The 6,616-nt window shown below is 43.5% G+C and overlaps 1 non-coding gene across 1 annotated transcript; it reads left to right on the forward strand.

The window, feature by feature from the left end:
* The first annotated feature begins 683 nt into the window (after positions 1-683).
* On the forward strand, positions 684-767 carry Trnas-gga (transfer RNA serine (anticodon GGA)). The gene is given in 2 exon segments: positions 684-723; positions 733-767. It is a non-coding gene; the product is annotated as a tRNA-Ser (tRNA).
* Positions 768-6,616: the final 5,849 nt, after the last annotated feature.

The raw sequence follows: 6,616 nt of genomic DNA on the forward strand, positions 1-6,616 counted from the left end.
CTTGTCTGACGATCCTCTGCTGTCTCAAGAGCTTTTTCGTACGGAAGACTTTCCACAAATCCCCAGAAAAAGAAATTAAGCGGAATCAAAACGGGTAATAAAGCAGGACCCCATTTTCATATCCTGTTATAACCTATTATCAGGTAATGTCTGACGCAAGTATATAAGAGATAAATGTACAAAGTGAGTTGGTAATCAATCATATTGGAACCACATACGTGCACGAAGACCAAATTGCCGTTGCTCTTTACTAGAAAGGCTATTTTTTGTTGAGTTGGCCTACCAACAGTTCGCATAGAGAACCCAAACTCCAGATACGCTACCACAGGGATACTATCTATTTTCGCATAAAGGACCCATGGTCTTTAGTGGCTCGTTATAGAATAATTTAAATTGGGTTGATTTCTCACCTCCAGTTATCCTCGCATCTGTAATGAACTAAAAAATCTGCTCAAAAAGTGCAAATATCAACGATATGCGCTAGGTATATTTTGTGGAAATAAACATGGTCCGATCGCTCACGTTGCCTGCTGTTGCCAGAAGTAATGCCTTCTTTCTATTCGCCCTCAAGTTTGCATTCCGTACTACTCGGTTTCGCATGTGGGTACGTTTACTGATGAAACGTCGGCCGGTATGCACGTAATGTACGTGTTCACTGACTGCTATGGAAGATAGGCAGGCCGGCCGGAGTGGCCGAGTGGTTAAAGGCGCTATAGTCTGGAACCGCACGACCGCTACGGTCGCAGGTTCGATTCCTGCCTCGGGCATGGATGTGTATGATGTCCATAGGTTAGTTAGGTTTAAGTAGTTATAAGTTCTAGGGGACTTATGACCACAGCAGTTGAGTCCCATAGTGCTCAGAGCCATTTTTGAAGATAGGCAAAACGACATTATGCTCAGCTGTTTCCTCAGCAGTGGCAATGATATCACAGTTTCGACTAAGGACTATTATATTACACATTATTTTGAGTCGTAAGTTTTCACGACTGCGTATTTACTGGAATTTTTAATATTGTGAAGGTATTTTCAAAGGAACAAAGTTAACCTGGACAACAAACCAAATATCTACTATGAAGCGTGACCCTGGAGAGTAAGTGTCTCCTATACCAAATCCTCAGAAGGGATCCGTGAACATCCTTCGAAATGTTGTCGATGGAGTTAACTTTCACGTCCTATATTATCTTACACTTTGTAGTATTAATAGTATTTATCGTACAGTGGCTCCTCGCCCTGCAGTTATATTCCAGCCGTTATTCGCACTCTTGTTTCAGCGTTGGAATGTACGACTAGTAACGTCGTTATCAATCAATGCTTTTATATTCATATAGTATCAAAGGAAAAAGGAAGCCCTGCGATAATGTCCTGAAGACCGAGCGATAGTCGATCGAACGCCGTATCGTCTTCAGTGAGTGGTCATCGGATGCGGTATGGAGCGGAAGGTGTTAGCACACCTCATCCCCAGCTGTTGTCGACGTCTCGGTCTTGGGCCCGTCAACTCTTATACGGGTTGCTCCTCCGCTGGCATAACGAGGCTGAGTGCACGCCAGTCCTGTCCACCCTCGAGGGAAGATAACGATGCCTTTTAACTTGACTCAAGTTAAAACAAACACCCAGTACATAAGCGGTTTATCAGATAGGATGAGCAACCTCGGATGACAGTTTGTTAACGGTTTTGTTCTCTACAAGGAAATTTGGTCTTACGGCAGTTGTATAGAAAAGTAAAACGTCTATCACAAAATCTACGCTTGATGTTCTGAATACAAGCTGTGACAGCGACCAGTTCCAGCATTAGGAATGCCTGTCATGTAGGCGAGAAAACAGGCATCGAATGATTCCAGAGACGCGCTGCAACGATCGAAACATGCCAGTATAGCTGATATGGAAGCGTACCGGAGATGATCAGTGAACATACGAGTACACAGAAATATTTTGAAGAAAGGAGTTATACTTCTCACGGAGTGCTATGAGATAAATTTAAAGAACCAGTGTTCCAGAAGGATTGACAATTAGTCGCTCCAATCTCGTATAGTAATTATGATATTAAGAGTGGTTAGAGAGTGTACATAGATATTTTTCCTTCTCTTGGCACACAGAGGACGTGAGACATAATATTTTCAATACTGATATGAGATGACCTGCGTCATTCGCTGTGGGGCACGTATGTGAATGTTGACTGTTAGATTTTGTGGTGTCTAACGCGAACTATAACTTCAAGAATTAATAATTGCTTTTGCAAGATACTCGTAAAGTGCAGTATTACTTGCAAGCACCGAGCATTCTATTTAACTTCAGCCATATATAATGCGAGTTAGCAAGAACGGGATTACCATGTAATGGGATTGTGAGCTTGGGTACATGGCTGCTGGCTCAGGGTGTACAGCTAAGTAGTTGCAAATTAAAATTTTATGGCTGTGTCTGCCGCTTCGCTCGACTAATTATTGTCAGGAAAGAAAGCACCAGTGACCCAACTGAGATTAGTTACGACTAAATAGCGGTAAACGTTAAGACTCCGTTTACGCTCAACAACTGCTAGCTACCTGCAAAGCCGTTCTTCGGCCATTAATCAAGAAGAGAAACAAATACACGGACATTTAAATGAAGTGCTTTTGTACATTATTCTTAAAACAAGTACTGGCCGCCGACAAGTTACAAAGCTTCCGCGTAAGGTACTAGGCTCCTGAAGAGTTATCTTTCTGTCGTTGGGCCGAACTAACGAATAGTAACAGATCTATCCTTCTGTTGTTGCTATTTGCCAATGGAGTCTGGAAGCCAAATGATTAATGTGTTATAGTTTTCAGCAGAATTACACAAGTATAGAATAATGCTGAATATGAGACGAACACCCAACTTTGAACAGCTTTCATGACTATTTTTCTATTCTTAATGAAAACTGCGTGTTACAATCTGTCTATATTTTAGATCTTAATATTCACCAAAATATTTGTTAGTGTTTATTCGTACTTATATATGTTATTAATTACGTAAATTACATTACAAAAATAACGAATGTAATGAAGAAAAGCCGGCCGGAGTGACCGAGCGGTTAAAGGCGCTACAGTCTGGAACCGCACGACCGCTACGGTCGCCGGTTCGAATCCTGCCTCGGGCATGGATGTGTGTGATGTCCTTAGGTTAGTTAGGTTTAAGTAGTTCTAAGTTCTAGGGGACTTATGACCACAGCAGTTGAGTCCCATAGTGCTCAGAGCCATTTGAACCATTTTTTTGAATGAAGAAAGCAATTTTTTTTACTTCCAAACAAAAGTACTGTGTGTGGTATCAGAATTTTCTTCACTGTTACGGTGATAATAGACATCACAGAGATCATCTTATGAACCATCCACAGCTTTGACGTGCAGCACTGTAGACCCTTTTACGGTGGGTTCGCCTGAAATCCTACAAGTTGTAGACAAAAATATGCAAACTTCAAAATCACGACACATCGCCGTCCCTAATATGGTGTAGAGGGAAAAAAAAGCTTCCAGCCGTCTCGGAATGGATAAACACAGGACCTCTACCGTTTTCAAGGCAATAGTTTACCATTCTCTAGCAAAATCGTGCCAGTTTCGTGTAACAACGACGGATGTGGATAATTAGACGACAAATACTAATAATCAGATCTGGTGACTATGGTGGTCTGAGGGGAAGCGACAGTTCACCCTCGTGCTGACAAAACCTGTCCTGGACGAGGCGAGCTGTGCGAACAGCGAACCTGTCGACTTGGAACATGGAATCACCATTAGGGAACAAACATTGTACTGTGGAGGGACCTGTTGAGTAGACATGGTCACTTAGTCATTGGCAGTAGTGCGACATTGCAGCGTACCCAGGCGTCCATCGAATACCACGATACGGCTGCGTAAGTCATCAGAAAACCCTTTCCATGCCGCACACTTCGCAGCAAGCAGACTGCACCGTAGGTTTGGAACGGTGTGCCCCAGAAGTAAACTCGACCGCAAATTAAAACAGTGTGAAACAAGAGTTATTCGAACAAATGTCTCTTCCATTGCTCCAAAGCACATGTTATAAGGCTTCGATACCTTCGTTTTCCTGTTACGGGGATGTGCGTTACTGTTATATGGCACTGGAATTTCAGCTCGTCCTGCAATTCTTGGTTTCTGGAATTCCTTTCGTGTTGTTTTGACGTTCAGTTTAACAGTGATTTTAGCAGCTGTCGTCCTCCGATTTTTCGTCGCAATTCCGTTTACTGACAGTTTGTCACGATCACTCAACACACACTTTCGTCCGCATTCTGACTTAGTGGATGCGGCGTTTGTCACGATCACTCAACACACACTTTCGTCCGCATTCTGACTTAGTGGATGCTGTCCTTCCCCTTTCCTTGTACGCGGTATAAATCTTCTATGCGGACGCCTATTGAAGCAACAAACACTTCCACTTCCTTGATTCCTTGATTATATAAGGGGCGTTCAAAAAGAAACTAGCCAGAGTCATAATTACAGAAACCAGTACCTGTATGTTAGAAGTATTGACTTTGGCCATTGTGACGCTGGTCCCACTGTAACACAAGGTGGTGAATGGCTGTCTCGTAAAATTCCCGGGGCTGCGATGTTAATCAGTTCCGCACGTACAGCTGGACGTCGTCGTCCGAGGTGAATCGTTTGCCCCTCGAAGCCTTTTTAAGGGGACCAAAAATCGCCCCCCTTCTCATTCACTCCCTGCAGCACGGCACAACAGCGTTACCCGCAAACCTTGACCACCGTTCGACAAGCGATCAAATCAAAACGACCTGGCAATCACACCCGTGGGGTCATTCTGCTCCACGACAATGCAAAGCCTCATGCGGCCAACACAGCCGCGGCACTCCAGCAGAAATTCAAATGGGCGGTTCTCGGCCACCCTCCGTACCGTCCGGACCTCTCTCCCTGTGATTACGACATTCTTGGTCCCCTTAAAAAAGCTCTGAGGGGCAAATGATTCACCTCGGACGGCGACGTCCAGCTGTACGTGCGGAACTGGTTAACATCGCAGCCCAGGGAATTTTATGAGATGGCCATTCACCGCCTTGTGTTACAGTGAGACAAATGTATCAACAGCCAGGTTCAATACCTCTAACATACAGGTTCTGGATTCTGTAATTATGCCTCTAGCTCGTTTCTTTTTGAACTCCCCTTATAGAAGCATGCACCATAGGAGCACGAACAATTTGTCCACGTTGTAATTCACATATCTGTGACGTAAGGCATACACAGCTACCCAGAACAGTGTTCTGACCACGAATGATACTTCCAACGTATTGAGGAAATTGCGAAAGTGCCGCTCGTGATCAAATAAAACACCACAACTTGCAGGCTTGGCTAACAGCTGCATTTACGTTCAGGCATATATTTCTCGCGGTATATCCATGATTTTGTTCCACCTCTACTCTTCCAGCAGGGAGGATCCATTGACGTAGCAATGATGTTGGGGTCATCTTTAACTTATCCTCTGCACACAGGGCATGGTCATGAAGAAGTCAGTCTACTGGCACTGTTCATCATGACCTTTACAGGTCTTTTCCGATCAGCGTTCTCAGGTTGCAGTTGTCGTTGGTGTGGTTTTAAGTCCTGAGTCTGGTTTGAGGCAACTTTCCTCGCTAGCCTATACTGTGCAAGCGTCTTCATAGCTGCATAGCGTCTGCAATCTACCTCCATGTTACCTGCTTACTGCGTCCTAGCGCTGCTCTCCATGGAGACTTCCCTTCCATTCATACAGTCAAGCCATTCCATTAGGATCTGCTCTCCCCGGCTAGTTTCAATACATCACCTTTTCTCATCTGAACCATCCATTCACTCTTCTGCCTTCTGTAGCACCACATGTCATTCTTTAACTGTGCTCGTATCGCTTCCATACAATCGCGTACTCCGGAAAGCATCTGCAGCAACGACATTGTAACACTGAAATTTTATTTTAGATGTTAAGATATTTCTGTTTTTCAGAAAAGCTACTTTGGACCTTGCCAGTGTCCGTCTTCCACCTTCTTTTTTTCAGTCATCGTCAGTTATTTTGATGCCTAAGTAGCAACTATCATTACTAAATTAGTGTTGCATTACTCAGTGTTGAAATTCTCTCAGTACAGGCAGATTTAGTTCAACCGCACTCCACCATCCTTTATTAGTTCTGTTTTTCGTCATCTGATACCCTCTTTTCAAGACTGTCCTTTCGTCTCATTTGGTCTTCCAACTCGACTTCTACCACACTTTCCGTTCATCTTTAAATAAAACGTGTCAATATCTTGCAAATGTGACTTACTAAACTGATGATTTGGGATAATTAAACTCTTCTTGAAGCATGTAATCAGACATGGAGCGGTATATGGAGACTGTCAGCTGGAATTGTGCAGAATGCTCCATGGAGCTGTTGGTTCTGCAAAAAGCACAAGAGAATCGCTGAACAGAGGGCAAAGGTTTGTGCCCTTCAGGCTGCATTTGATTATGCGAAATTTGCTGTAGAATGAATCACAAAATTCTCTTTCATAAACTGAGGTTTAATGGAACTGATGGTATATCCGACCAACTGATGATGCAACGTGTAACCAAAAGATTGCATAAACTGCTAATTCAACCGGTGAAATCATAAGACATTCTTCTGACTTGGAAGGAATCACGTATGTGGTTCC

Source organism: Schistocerca cancellata, chromosome 3 (assembly GCF_023864275.1).
Source record: "Schistocerca cancellata isolate TAMUIC-IGC-003103 chromosome 3, iqSchCanc2.1, whole genome shotgun sequence".
NCBI classification, from domain to species: domain Eukaryota; kingdom Metazoa; phylum Arthropoda; class Insecta; order Orthoptera; family Acrididae; genus Schistocerca; species Schistocerca cancellata.